At 38.2% G+C, this 12,705-nt stretch overlaps 1 long non-coding RNA gene across 1 annotated transcript; it reads right to left on the minus strand.

The window, feature by feature from the left end:
- Positions 1 to 938: 938 nt before the first annotated feature.
- On the minus strand, positions 939 to 4,536 carry LOC121400515. Its single transcript, XR_005965783.1, has 2 exons — positions 2,625 to 4,536; positions 939 to 2,040 (listed from the first exon to the last, which is right to left on the minus strand). It is a non-coding gene; the product is annotated as an uncharacterized LOC121400515 (long non-coding RNA).
- Positions 4,537 to 12,705: the final 8,169 nt, after the last annotated feature.

The raw sequence follows: 12,705 nt of genomic DNA on the forward strand, positions 1-12,705 counted from the left end.
TGTAATGAATGCCTGGTGAATAGGTGATAGAGGGATCGGCACCCTCTGAAACAGATTAGAAGAAGAATTCACAGGCACTCCGAGGCAAATGCAAGCAGGGACAAGCCTTTCGGGTCTATTAGCAGAAAACAACAAGGTTTTGCCCATAAAACACCTTTGTCAAGCATGCTTGACAAAGGTGTTTTATCGCCGAAACGTTGCTGTTTTCTGCTAGTAAACACGCAAGGGTTGTCCCTGCTTGTATTTGCCTCGGAGTGCCTGTGAATTCTTCTTTAATTCCAAATCTTTCAGCCACTAACAACTGTACTGTCAGTGTCATTCACTTATGGTTGCATCTCTTTATGCATAATTTATGCTTTGTGTTGTACCTTATGTTTGTGCTGGACTGTTATGAGCTGCCTGGCAGACAATTTATGTTGTAGGCAAAGGGTGCAAATAAAGTTTTTTTTTACTAGTGTGAAATAGTGAAGCTAAGTCACACATGAATAGAGGATAGACACACACACACATTGATGGAGTAAGTATAGTGGGGATAAATGTTTGTTTTGGGTTGTAAATGGCTGTTTTTGAAGGCATTGTAATCAAGTGTCTATTTGTTTTATATAAAGGTCATATACCTTTACATTTGTCACATAATAGTTAGAGGGGAGGTTCACATTCGCAATTATTCCTTGCACACATATTAGTAATTTTGATAATATACATTCGTCAACAATAATTCTGTGACAGAGTTAAGTAAGGCCAAATAGGTGTCTATACCACACTTAAATCTGCTTAGCCTGTGTCTTTCAGAAGGGTTCTGCGATAGCGCTACTCTGTCCTCCCCCCTCCCTTCAGTGTTGATTGTGTCATCAGTACTGTGTACTATGGGTGCTTCAAGTGCTTTGTGCGCACACTCCTCCGCCTACGAAATGTATAACCAAATAAACAGCCTGTGGTGACAATACTTTTCTTTATTGTTTAACTAAAATGTGAATAAACATTCTTGTTTTACAGCATTTATTGTCTTGACTGGTTTTTGTATTGTTAAACCAAAACAACATACAGAATATTAAGAAATTACAGAATACAGATGAAATATAAACACACAATAAAGATCATGTCTGTGTGTTAACAAAACGACAATTATTGTAACTCATGTGTACAGTTTAGGAATATGTTTTTTACATTTTGTGGTATTGCCAATGTACTTCACCTTCGGGAGAAAGAAAAAAATCTGCAAAATGATCTCGTATCTGAAGGGCATGTATAGTAGAGCGAGTAGCATGGCAATGAACATCAGTCAAATTATGACACATATCATCAAAACTGAAATATCTGTCTTTTAATCTTAGAAAATTATGTAGCACACAGCATGCTTTAATGACCATATCCACATGTTTCACATCCAGCTGGATAGAGGTATGTAAAATGCGCCATTTATTGGCTAAAATTCCAAAAGCACACTCTACCATTCTGCGTGCTCTACTCAGCCTATAGTTATATACCCGTTTGCGAATATCAAGCCCTCTCTGTGGGTATGGTTTTAAGATATTTTGAGAACTTGCAAAAGCTTCATCAGCAACTAAAACATGTGGTAATGCAATTTGACCTCCAGGTAAACACTTTGGATTTGGAAATTTCATTCTGCCACTTGTGATGTGGCGGCCCATAACAGAATTTTTAAAAATACGGGAATCACCTGTGCTGCCATATGCACCAACATCAATTGCAATGAACTTATAATTGCTGTCAACTAATGCTAATAAAACAATGGAAAAGTATTTTTTATAATTAAAAAACTTTGATCCACTTCTTGGTGGCTTGCGTATACGGATGTGTTTCCCATCTAGTGCTCCAAGACAGTTGGGAAACTGAGTGGTTCTGTAGAAGTTCTCTGTAATACCCTCCCACATTTGTGTGTTGGGTTCAGGCATAACTTGCTCTTTCAAACACAACCATATTGCCTTGCATGTTTCATGGACGATCGAACAAACTGTCATCTTACCAAGCAAAAAATGAAAATGTAAGGAGGACAGTGATTCCCCTGTAGCAAGAAATCTAGAAAAAAAAGATAGGTTGGAATAAAATTAATAGATATATTAATAGACATATATTGTTCAATAATTTGGTGCAGCCTTACATACTATTTAATATGATGTAGACAATTATATTGTCACATAAATTTCAATGAAATTTAATTTGTAAAGGATATCTTTTGAAGCATTTATCTTTTAACAATGATCTGTTACTTTCCTGCAAAATATCCTCTTATGAGGCCTTTTTGGTTAATCAATTCTAATATTATTCAGTTCATATAGATGGAAAAACAAAATCTGAGAAGGTCTTCAGTACAAAGTAAGTGGTTTCAAATATAAAGGTTGATGTTACATGTCAGGAAAAATAATTTCTTCTTGCCTCAAGGTCACAAGCAGCCTCTCCTCTGGAGAAATGCATCTTCTCATATTTGTATTACGCTTTTGTAAACTAGGGCGCAGAATTTGTAGAAGCTCATCAAAATCAATAATAGACATACGAGTAAACTCCAAAAATTTAGGTGGATATTTTCTCAGCTCATGAAATAAAGTATGAAAATGACCCTTAGAAAATCTCTGGGAGATTAAAGGGTGGACCCACATTCTCACCTTCCTTGGGACAATCCTCTTCTTCCTAAAACAAAGAAAAAATAAGCATGTTGCTTGGAGAAAACAATTCAATATGTCATATAAATCCATAGTTATAGAGCACACTGAATCTGAGGGTCAAAAGTCACAGGAAATAGAAAGTTGAGGTCATGGAATTTTATACATTCAACAAACGCACATGCGTTTACAGAAAGAGGAGACAACACAAAACGCATATAAAACGCATATAACTGCGTCTAAAAAAACGCAGATAAACGCAAATGGAAATTTGAACACACTCAACATGCGTTTGAAAAACGCATAAGTAAACGCCCGTGTGTAAGAGCCCTTAGACATCGTGCAGAGTGTTCTGAGGGAGCAACTGGCAGATATATAGGTAATTGCCATTTAACTCTATGAAAGGCAAGAGGTGGTGGTTTCAGTGTAGTGTGGTTTATGCAAACAGTTTTTTGCACAAACTGTTTATTCTCTCCATTCTATTATTCCATTATTCTCCAGATGCTATTACAAAAAGTATGAAAGTAAAAAAAAACGCTGATGATGCACTAATGACTATGAAAATCTCTAAACCTCTAATAATAAGAGTTTTTCGGATAATTACTAGTGAAAAGAAATCCAAAAACCTCTAAAAGTCTGAATGCTTTAAAAAAGGATCCGCACAGCTTCCATTGACTTCTATAGCACCTTGACTACTTTTACTCGGAGAAGTTTGTATTCGAGTTTTTAGTGGTTTTACACTTGATAAATGTTTTTGGAGTTTTAAAAAAATAAAAAGAATATACGGTTTTACAGAAAAAAATTCTGAATTTTAGCCCCTTAGTGTTAAAGAGACATGTGGAATAGGATAGCCAATGCTATATACACACTTCTTATACACTTCAGGCATGGAGTCCTCACCCAACATATGCAATATAGGAATTTCACCCTGCTTTGTTCTTCCTGAGATCAATACTGTGGTCAAAATGCTGCTTTTGGGCAAACTCTTAATGGATGCTCTATATATTGATGGAACTATGGCTACTTAGTTGTAGCAGGTTTTCTTATAACATATATCCATAATCTTGTTAACAATAAAATAGGGCACTGATCAAATGTAGGGTTTCCAAAGGGTGCCTGAACTAAATAAGCAAAAAACAAACAAAACAAAAAACCCTTAGGGTGTTAAAATAATTGTGCTAGGGACAATTATTTTATATAACCAGTTGCACCCTGTTCCCATGTGTTCACTCAAAACTAAACATTTAGAGCACTGATTACCACAGTCAGTGTATTTTGGTTCACTGGCTAACCTGGAAGTGCAAACAGATGTAATTGCACAATGCAATTTATTTCTTGCAAAAAGTATTGGATTTCTGCAAATTGGTCAACCATGTGTGTTTAGCTAAAAAACATATTTCATTTGATCACTCAATAACTGGCCTGTCTGTGTGTGTGTAGAGAAGAAAAGCAGAAGTTGAGCATTATATGGATAGCCCTGGATACTACAAAAATTGTCTAACAGTAGCCATCTGTCCAAATGATCCTAATGTTATAGATTTGGTGGTAAAAATGTGAACTTGTGTTGCTGCAATAGCATAAAAAAATTGCACAATAGATTATCAATGTGTCTCGTTTGCTCTAGTGTGTATGTATTGTAATAACCAATTTAAAGGGTACAGGAGTCAGTTTAAGTGGATCTAAACACAAAAAATAAACTGGTGTATTACTCAGAGATAGCAGTTCATTTTCTATTTTAAGCAGTTTCTAACCGCTAAATACCAGACTTTTGGGTTAATCTTTCTTTTTAATGGTCAGTGTGTCAGCAACTCTGTGGGGGCTATTTATTAGAGTCCAAATGTTAAAACATGTTTCTAATAAAATATGATATACAGTACAGTGAAACCTCAATTTTACATCCCCTGATTTTAAGTTTTCCCTCATTTTACATTGTTGTTTTGTGGTCCCATTAATATATTATGCATAATACATTTCCCTGATTTTACATTTTCCTGGATTTTACACCATTTTTTTTCTGGTCCTCTGAAAAATATAAAATGGTGGTTTTACTGTAAATTTGGATTTTACATTGTTGTTTGTGGTCCCACCAATATATTTTAGAGACTGTTGAGTCAAAAGTCAAAAACTGTCAAATATTGAGAAACCAATGACAACAATTAACATAAATTGCAAAAAAAAGCTCAGAGGGCCACTTTGGCTAACTTTATTTCACTTAATATGCTGGAATTAGATACCCTTTAACACTGGCTACTTCTGCACCTTCTGTTGCTCTACTACTGTAAGACAATATCTGTTGCACTTTACAGCTATCCAGGCCTCAAATCAGACCTAGACTGGCAATCTGTGGATTCTGGCAAATGCCAGAGGGGCTGCTGTAAGTTCTTATAGACAATTACTATTTATTGGATCAGCGGGGACTGGTTGGGCCTCTGTGTATTTGAAATGCCAGGTCTATTTTGATTCCCAGTCCAGACCTGCCTCAAATTGCTATCTACAAATGTATATTGAATTAAAGAGGAAAGAGGACTGTTTGCATCCTCTAGGTAGACAGATATTATCTATAAATGTATATCTTTTGGTAGGAATTCCTTTCCTGAGGATGATGGCTCCAGCAGCACTAGAAAAACTCTTTTATGTGCTGGACAATGAAGATGACAGGATGTTATCTCTTTGACTCCAGGTGAGGGGCTCCAGTGTTTGTGCTCTGCTTCAGTAACTGACAACATAAACACAAATCCCAGATAAGAGTGAGCCACTGAATAGGATTTATAATGGAGCTTATTTCCAAACAAACGCATTGAGCAATCTCAGGTATCCCAGGAAAGGCGTTTACAGGCTGAAGGCTCCGGCTGTTGTCAACCAGTGTATTGTTGCAGGTTGAGAGAAGCAGATTTGCTCAGTGCCCCTGCTCCATTAATTTGAATCACAGTGGAGCTGAAGCTAAGGTCAGCCCAAATACACAAAAAGAGGCATCTCTGGGCTGACAGCTTCAAGGACCAGTAACAAAAAATATTTAAAAATTCGTTAGTGCACAACGAAAAATAAACACCAAGACAAATTAAACACCACTTCCTGTCCTCTTCAAAAATGGCTAAAAGGCGACCATCCATACAGCAGAGATCGATCTCTCCTCCCTGGCTATTCACTGACAGGCATCTTCCTTCATCCTCCTCCCGGTGTCCAGCAGCAACAGTGTCACGGGCTGTCCTCTCCTGCAAGCGCAGTAGTCTTTCTCCCGTATCATCAGTGCAGCGGCCAGTAATAGCTTGAGCTCCGAGTTCTACAAGTGAAACTATGAAGACTCCATTCGGAGGAAAGAGTGAATAGCCAGGGAGGAGAAAGTGATCTCTGCTGTATGGATGGTCGCCTTTTCGCCGTTTCTGAAAAGGACAGGAAGTGGACATTCTGTAAGTTATTTCTTAATAAAGGCTTTGCTATTTAAAAGTTTAATTTGTCTTGGTGTTTATTTTTCGTTTTTTAAATATTTTTTTTTTGATGTTACTGGTCCTTTCAGCTCTGCTTTGTGTGTGAGCGTAAACAGGCTGATCAGATACAAATCTATAGAGCAGGGGCACACAGGCTGTTGGCTCTGGTTGTTGTTAGCCTGTGCAGGCTGAAAGAAGCCAATCTGCTCAGTGCCCCTGCTCCATTGTTTTGAAGCTGATCAGCCTGTGTGCACTCACACACAGGCTGAGGCCACCCAAATACTGACCTCAACTTCTGCTCCATTGTGTGTGTGCGCACACAGGCTGATTCACTTTAAATCAATGGAGCAGGGGCTCTGAGCAGATCTGCATCTCTCAGCACAGGCTCACAACAGCCAGAGCCAACAGCCTGTGTTCCCACAGCCTAAGCCTAAATGTACACAGGGTGTTTTCTTCTTGGTGTATTTTCGCCCGCTAGTATCACTGCCTGTCACTGCTTGTACAGATTTGAACCCAAAAAAGTCTCATGTGCTCCAAAATATTACCATACACACAGTGACAGGTGATTGTCACTGAAATCAGTAGTTGGATGTGACAGGTGTTTCTCTGCTGGCAGAAATATGCCAGCGGAGAAAATGCCTAGTGAGCCTAAATGTTTATAGCAGATTTATTAATTGTCACTTATGTGTTTTACTGCAATAAATGTAAATTGTAGCATATTTTGACAATTTTGTTGCAATATAAAAATAATTAAAGAACAAATAAAAGAAAAATAAATCCAGTTGAGAGATTAAATAGATGAGTTAAAGGAGAAGGAAAACCTTTTGCAAAAAACACCCCAGGTAGACCCCTCCCTCCTCCCCCCAGACTAACTACCTCCCGGGGAAATGCCACATACTCCATACTTACCCCTCGGCACAGATTCTTCACGCATCCATCTTCCGCGTCCTCGGTAAGCTGACTGGGAGATTGACAATTTCCGTGTAATTCCGCACATGCGCAGTTGTCCAGGGCAAACTGCTCCAACTGCGTATGTGCAGAAATACCGATTTCCCAGTCAGCTTACAGAGGACGTGGAAGATGGATGCGTGGAACTCCGCTGGAAGAATCTGCGCCAAGGGAGCAGGGAAGTATGTAGCATGGGTCATTTAGCCTGGGGGGAGGAGGGAGGGGGTTCTACCTGGGGTGGGGGTACAGGGTTTTTTGCAAAAGGGTTTCCTTCTCCTTTATGGCTTTGATTAGACAAGGATTGGTATTGCAGAGAAGTTTTTGAAGTCAAGTGGGCAAGTGGTAAGGTGAGAAGAGGCCAATAGTTTTAAGACTTCCTTATCAACGACAGGGGTGAAGGAGCACAGGAGAGACTGGGGAGTGTGGAGGAAGGGTGATGGAGTCTAGGGGGGTTGAGTAGTGTAATGTCACTTCTGATAGTGTCAATTTTGTTTTTGAAGTGCTCAGCAATATCTTGAGCAGAGACAGATGTGCACGGAGGAGGTGGAGAAGGAGAAAGAAGAATGTTGGTGGAGAAAAGTTGTGCCGGTTTTTTAGAAAGAGAGTTAATGAGTGAAGTAAAGTATGTTTGTTTGGCTTGGGAATGGCTGGTGTTAGAGGAGTGCAGGGCAGATTTGTAGCTCCAAATGTCTGAATCTAAGCGGGATTTGCGCCAGCGACGCTCAAGTGTGCGTGAGTGTCTTTGGAGCACTTTTGTATGAGCAGTATGCCAAGGTTGAAGTCTGAAAATACTCCATCTAAAACCTGACGAATTCATATAAAAGTCAATAGCAGATGTCACCTTAACCATTTGAAGATGTTTAAACCCTCAAAATGTTTTGGGGTTTCCAAATCTGAAAAAGTTGCAGTTTTTCCTGATCCGATTTTTTCGAGTTTTTATTGATAAATAAGGGCAAATCCTGGTTTTGAGTTTGGTTTGACTTTTTCATTAAAAAATCAGGATTTTGATAACACTTCAGTGTATACTAGAAAACATTAGTAATGTTTAGCAAGCTAAACTGTCTTTAATTACATTAAGCTCAGTCGATTTAGCATTCAGTTTATTTAGCATCTCCTGTACTGGGAATAGAATTTCCTGTGACATTTAACTGGCAGATATTGCTTACATTTTAATATGGCACGGCATGGCTTCTACTCTCTTGCCAAAGGAAACATAGTAATTGAATCAAAGCTAAACATATTGTTGGCTATTTAAACATTTTTAGATAAAACCTGTCATAGAACATAAATTGTTTTTTATTATTTAGTAACCTATGTTATCGTTTGTTCCCCAGCACTGCTATGGAGATTGCAGATCAGGATGGCTGGAGGACTGTGGGTTGACGTGGCTCTGTATTATTTAATTGGCTACCTAAGGGGAGATCTGTGAGGGGACGATAAGAAAGATATTTTGTCTAACTACATTGCTGTTGAGGTATATTGCAGAATGTATTTTAAGTCAAACAAACAAATCTTTATGGAGGAAGTGGTTTGTAACAGCATGAAATAGGGTTACATCAATTTATGTGCAAAACATGATAACATGTTGAATTTTGATAGACGAGATCAATATTGTAATCTTGATTTTTTTATGTTTTGGACAAACACTGTGAGAACACTGACACAGTACTAAAGTGGGGAGTTGCTGGAGCAGCTGCAACTAGTGTAACTTGGCCAGAAGCCCCTTGCACGTACAGATTGGGATATGATGGTAATCTAACCTGAAGCTCACCAAGATTTATTTGGACATCTCAAGAACTCAATATCTAAATATATGGGCTGTCCAGATCAGAGAGGTCTGTGCTAAGCATGGTAGTGGGTAGCACTGCTGCCTTGTAGAGCTGGGTTTGTTGCTTTGATTGCAGCCAGGGCAAGAAGTTAGTGTGTGCTCCCTGCACCTGTCGGTTTGCCCTGGGTTAACCAGTTTCCTAGGCTAATTGGTTCCTATGGTCAGTGTTATGTGCTGCTTGCTCTGCATTCAGGACAATGAATGAACAACAAGATCAGTTTTGTGCCCCTTATTACTTTACCACCTTGGCAGAGGATATATTTATCAGATGCCGTATTTCTTTTAAACCATATAAATGACAAATTAATTGTAAGCAAATAATAACAAGACACAATGTCAGCCTTAAAGGGGAAGTAATGTCTAAAATAGAATAAGGCTAGAAATGCTGTATTTTGTATACTAAACTCTAAACATGAACTTACCCCACCACAATCAGAATATGCAGACTGCACTGGCTCTTGTGTTATCATGTAATCTACTATGGATTTTAAAGTCTTTGTATTGTATAATACAAACTTTCTCCAACTCTGCAGAGCCAGTTTATCAGTTCAAATCTGGCTCCATGGTCTTTGTCCCTGCAGCTGGAGTTGGAAACAGTAAAGGGGTTGCAAAGCAAAAAAAAAAATTCAATACAAATCTCTACACAGTCGCCGACTGCTCTACAGGGAAACAAACAAAGCTGCTTGAGTTCTGCATGGCTGGGAAGTAAGGCGGGGGCTCCCCCTGCTGTTCATAAGTATGATTCTCTAAAGGGGTCATTTAAGAGCAGAGAAGCTGATTGTAAAGTAAAAACAATGGACACAGTTTGCCATTTGTTTACTTTGCATGTTGTCTTACTGGTTTGAAAGATTACTGCACGCCTCTGCACTCCATTTAATGGCACATGGAGACCTGAAGCCACCATGAGGAATAAAATGCTGACTGCTTTCACTGTATATTCATAAGCGATTGTAGGGGGAGGCACATGGTTGTCTCCCCTTACACCCCCTACATGTCCCCTAACCTGCGTATAATTGAGATGTACAAGATAGGGAATGAGGTAACTGACTGTGCCGACTAAAACTCCATTCTGCACCCACTTTGGATTTTGTATCTGGGAAAGAAGTGTTCATTGAATAAGCACTAAGGGAGCAATTTTGCACTTCTTCTCTGATTATAAGTAAATGACCCCCTTAAATGTTTACTAAAGGTTAAAAAAACCTGCATTTATACATGGAAGAGATTAAACAGATACTAATGTACATCCTGCCTCTGACATGTTACCTTCAGAATCATTGTTTCACTGCTTGAGAAAATAGGTCATCCACTCCTTCAATGACTGATACTCTATCTCTTCTAAGCCAACTTTGTTGGCAAGAAGCAATAAGGATAAAATCAACACAACCACACCTTAAAAGATCATTTACTAAAATGTGGTCAATATTCTGGGATCAAATTGACACTAGCTCCAAATCACATACTTTGGACTTTGCTACAATATTATAATCCATAAAGGTTCAATGAAAATGTATTTGTATTCTTTATTTGTATTCAAAGTTTCTGCTTGAAAAACAATAAAAATAATTTAAAAGATAGAAAATAGGTCATCATTAATGCTGTGCTATTGATACCTAAAGTAACATTGACACCTGTTGGGGAAGTGTATTAAGTACAGTAATTTAATATAAACAAAAAGGATTAACATAGAATAAAAGCCCTCTTATTCTGATCATATATCTGTTTTTTTCTTGCTTGAGAAGGGTGCTGGCTTACCATCTAGTCAGGAGATAGGATGATCCTTAAACACAACAGAAAGGCCAGACTTATCTGCATTCTCCTGCCTTAGGGTAGTGGCAGACGGGGAGATTAGTCATCCAGCGACAAATCTCCCCTACTTCATGCAACTAATCTCCCTTAAATGCCTTCCCGTCGGCAAGAACACAAATCACTGGTAGGATGGCATACATTTCCGAAGTTGACTCACAAGGAAGCGATTCATATGCCATCCCGCCGGCGATTCGTATATTGAGAAAATTTGTCGCTGGGCGACTAATCTCTACGAATCTTCATGTGTGCCACCACCCTTAGATGCCTTCAGGTCATGCAAGCGAAGATTTCAGGCAAATTCGGCTTTTTGCATCCCATAGTGCACCATGGTGCTTTTTCCGCCCAACAAGATCAAGAAATGCTTTAAAAAAGGCATTTCCTGCTGTGTACTGTCGCACGAGTATTGTGTGTATCTTTGTATGCGAATGATGAGTGTATGGTCGATGGAACAAGGAATGTGAAATTGTCGCCCTAATACCGCGCACACAAAAATTTGCATACTATCGCGGCTACTAACCTCCTTGTGTGTTTTGCAGATTTTCACTACTTCTGAATAGCCATGCTATTTCTGATAAATCGCTCCAAAAAGGGTCTCTGTGCGTTTTGGGACTACAGGCGATTTCAAATAACATTGTGTGCAGTAGCTGGTAATTTACATTTTTCTCTATGGCAAGACAATATTAAACAATGACGAAACTCGCTTTTAAAAAACGCGGGCAACAAATCTCCTTGTGTGTCACACTGACCAGAGTTCCAGTCACAAAGTCTCTGTAATATAAGGCACAGCCCATGTCTAGTAGTACGCAGCTACTAATTTGATGTTTGTTGTTAAACAACTGACCAGTAAGTGCTACCTTCTGAATGCTTGTTGTTGGTACTAGACCAGCATCTTTTATTAAATTACCCAAAACATTTTCAGAAAAAAATGTACCATAGTGCACTTAACATTGACATGGCACAAAATATCTTCTAAGTAGTGAAGCGTAGAAGTTCAAAAGACTCTAAAAGGAACGTATATTAATTTCATGGGGTTTATTTTATGTACATATATATATATATATATATATATATATATACGTGATTATATAATCTACGTGAATTAGCGTTGTCCAGGCGAATTTACGCCTGGCAAAGTGTTGCGATGTGCGCAAAGGCAACGCTGGCGAATTTTAGCCGGTTAGTGAATTTGCCCCCTAGAGTGAATAGTGAATAATACACGTTTTTAAAATTATATCCTTCAGTTACTGTAAAGATGGTCTTTTTGGAGTGTCTCTTAGGATGAGATTTGGGGACAATGCTGTTTATTCTTCTCCAGACAATCCTGTAATAACTGTAGAATAAATTAGGAAAGTAGGAAAGTAGTTAGCTGCACCTCAACTGACTGCAAAATTTAAGTTTTCTTTGCTGTAGTATGTTGTTTGATATTTACACATTCTAAATACAAACTACTGATGTTTCATCATTGGATTGTTTCTGCACGTATTAAAGATAAAGAAACAAAAAGAAACCCCTTCTCATTATTTAAAGGGAAACAATCATCATATGTTACCCCTACTTTTGGTATATACAGTAAACTTGCTGTCTTTGCAGATTTGCTTAGCAAAAGGACTGGGCCATATTTTGAATAGCATTCTTTTGCTGGAGTTTTGGAAGAAGTGTTTTTTCTTATTGTTTTTACGAATTTGCGACAGGCAAATTTATATTTGCAAAAGTTTTGCTATTTGCGACTTTTATTACATTTCCCCTTTAAGCTTTAAACATAAAAAAAGTTTCAAAAATTTGTTTGTACATAACGAAAAAAAACCACCAAGACACATTTAACTTTAAATTCGCAAAGTCTTTATTAAGAAATAACTTACTTCTCCTCCTCTCCTATAGAAGGCAGGGAGGAGAAATCGAGCTCTGCAGATGGTTTGTTGCCCTGTCGCCTTTTCTGAAGAGGAGTTCAAGTGGAGTATCGGTAAGTTATTTCTTAATAAAGACTTTGCAAATTTAAAGTTAAATGTGTCTTGGTGGGTTTTTTGTTCGTTATGTACAAACAATTTTTTTAAAAAAAAAAAAAATTTCATGTTACTGG

Source organism: Xenopus laevis, chromosome 2S (assembly GCF_017654675.1).
Source record: "Xenopus laevis strain J_2021 chromosome 2S, Xenopus_laevis_v10.1, whole genome shotgun sequence".
In the NCBI taxonomy this organism is placed as follows: domain Eukaryota; kingdom Metazoa; phylum Chordata; class Amphibia; order Anura; family Pipidae; genus Xenopus; species Xenopus laevis.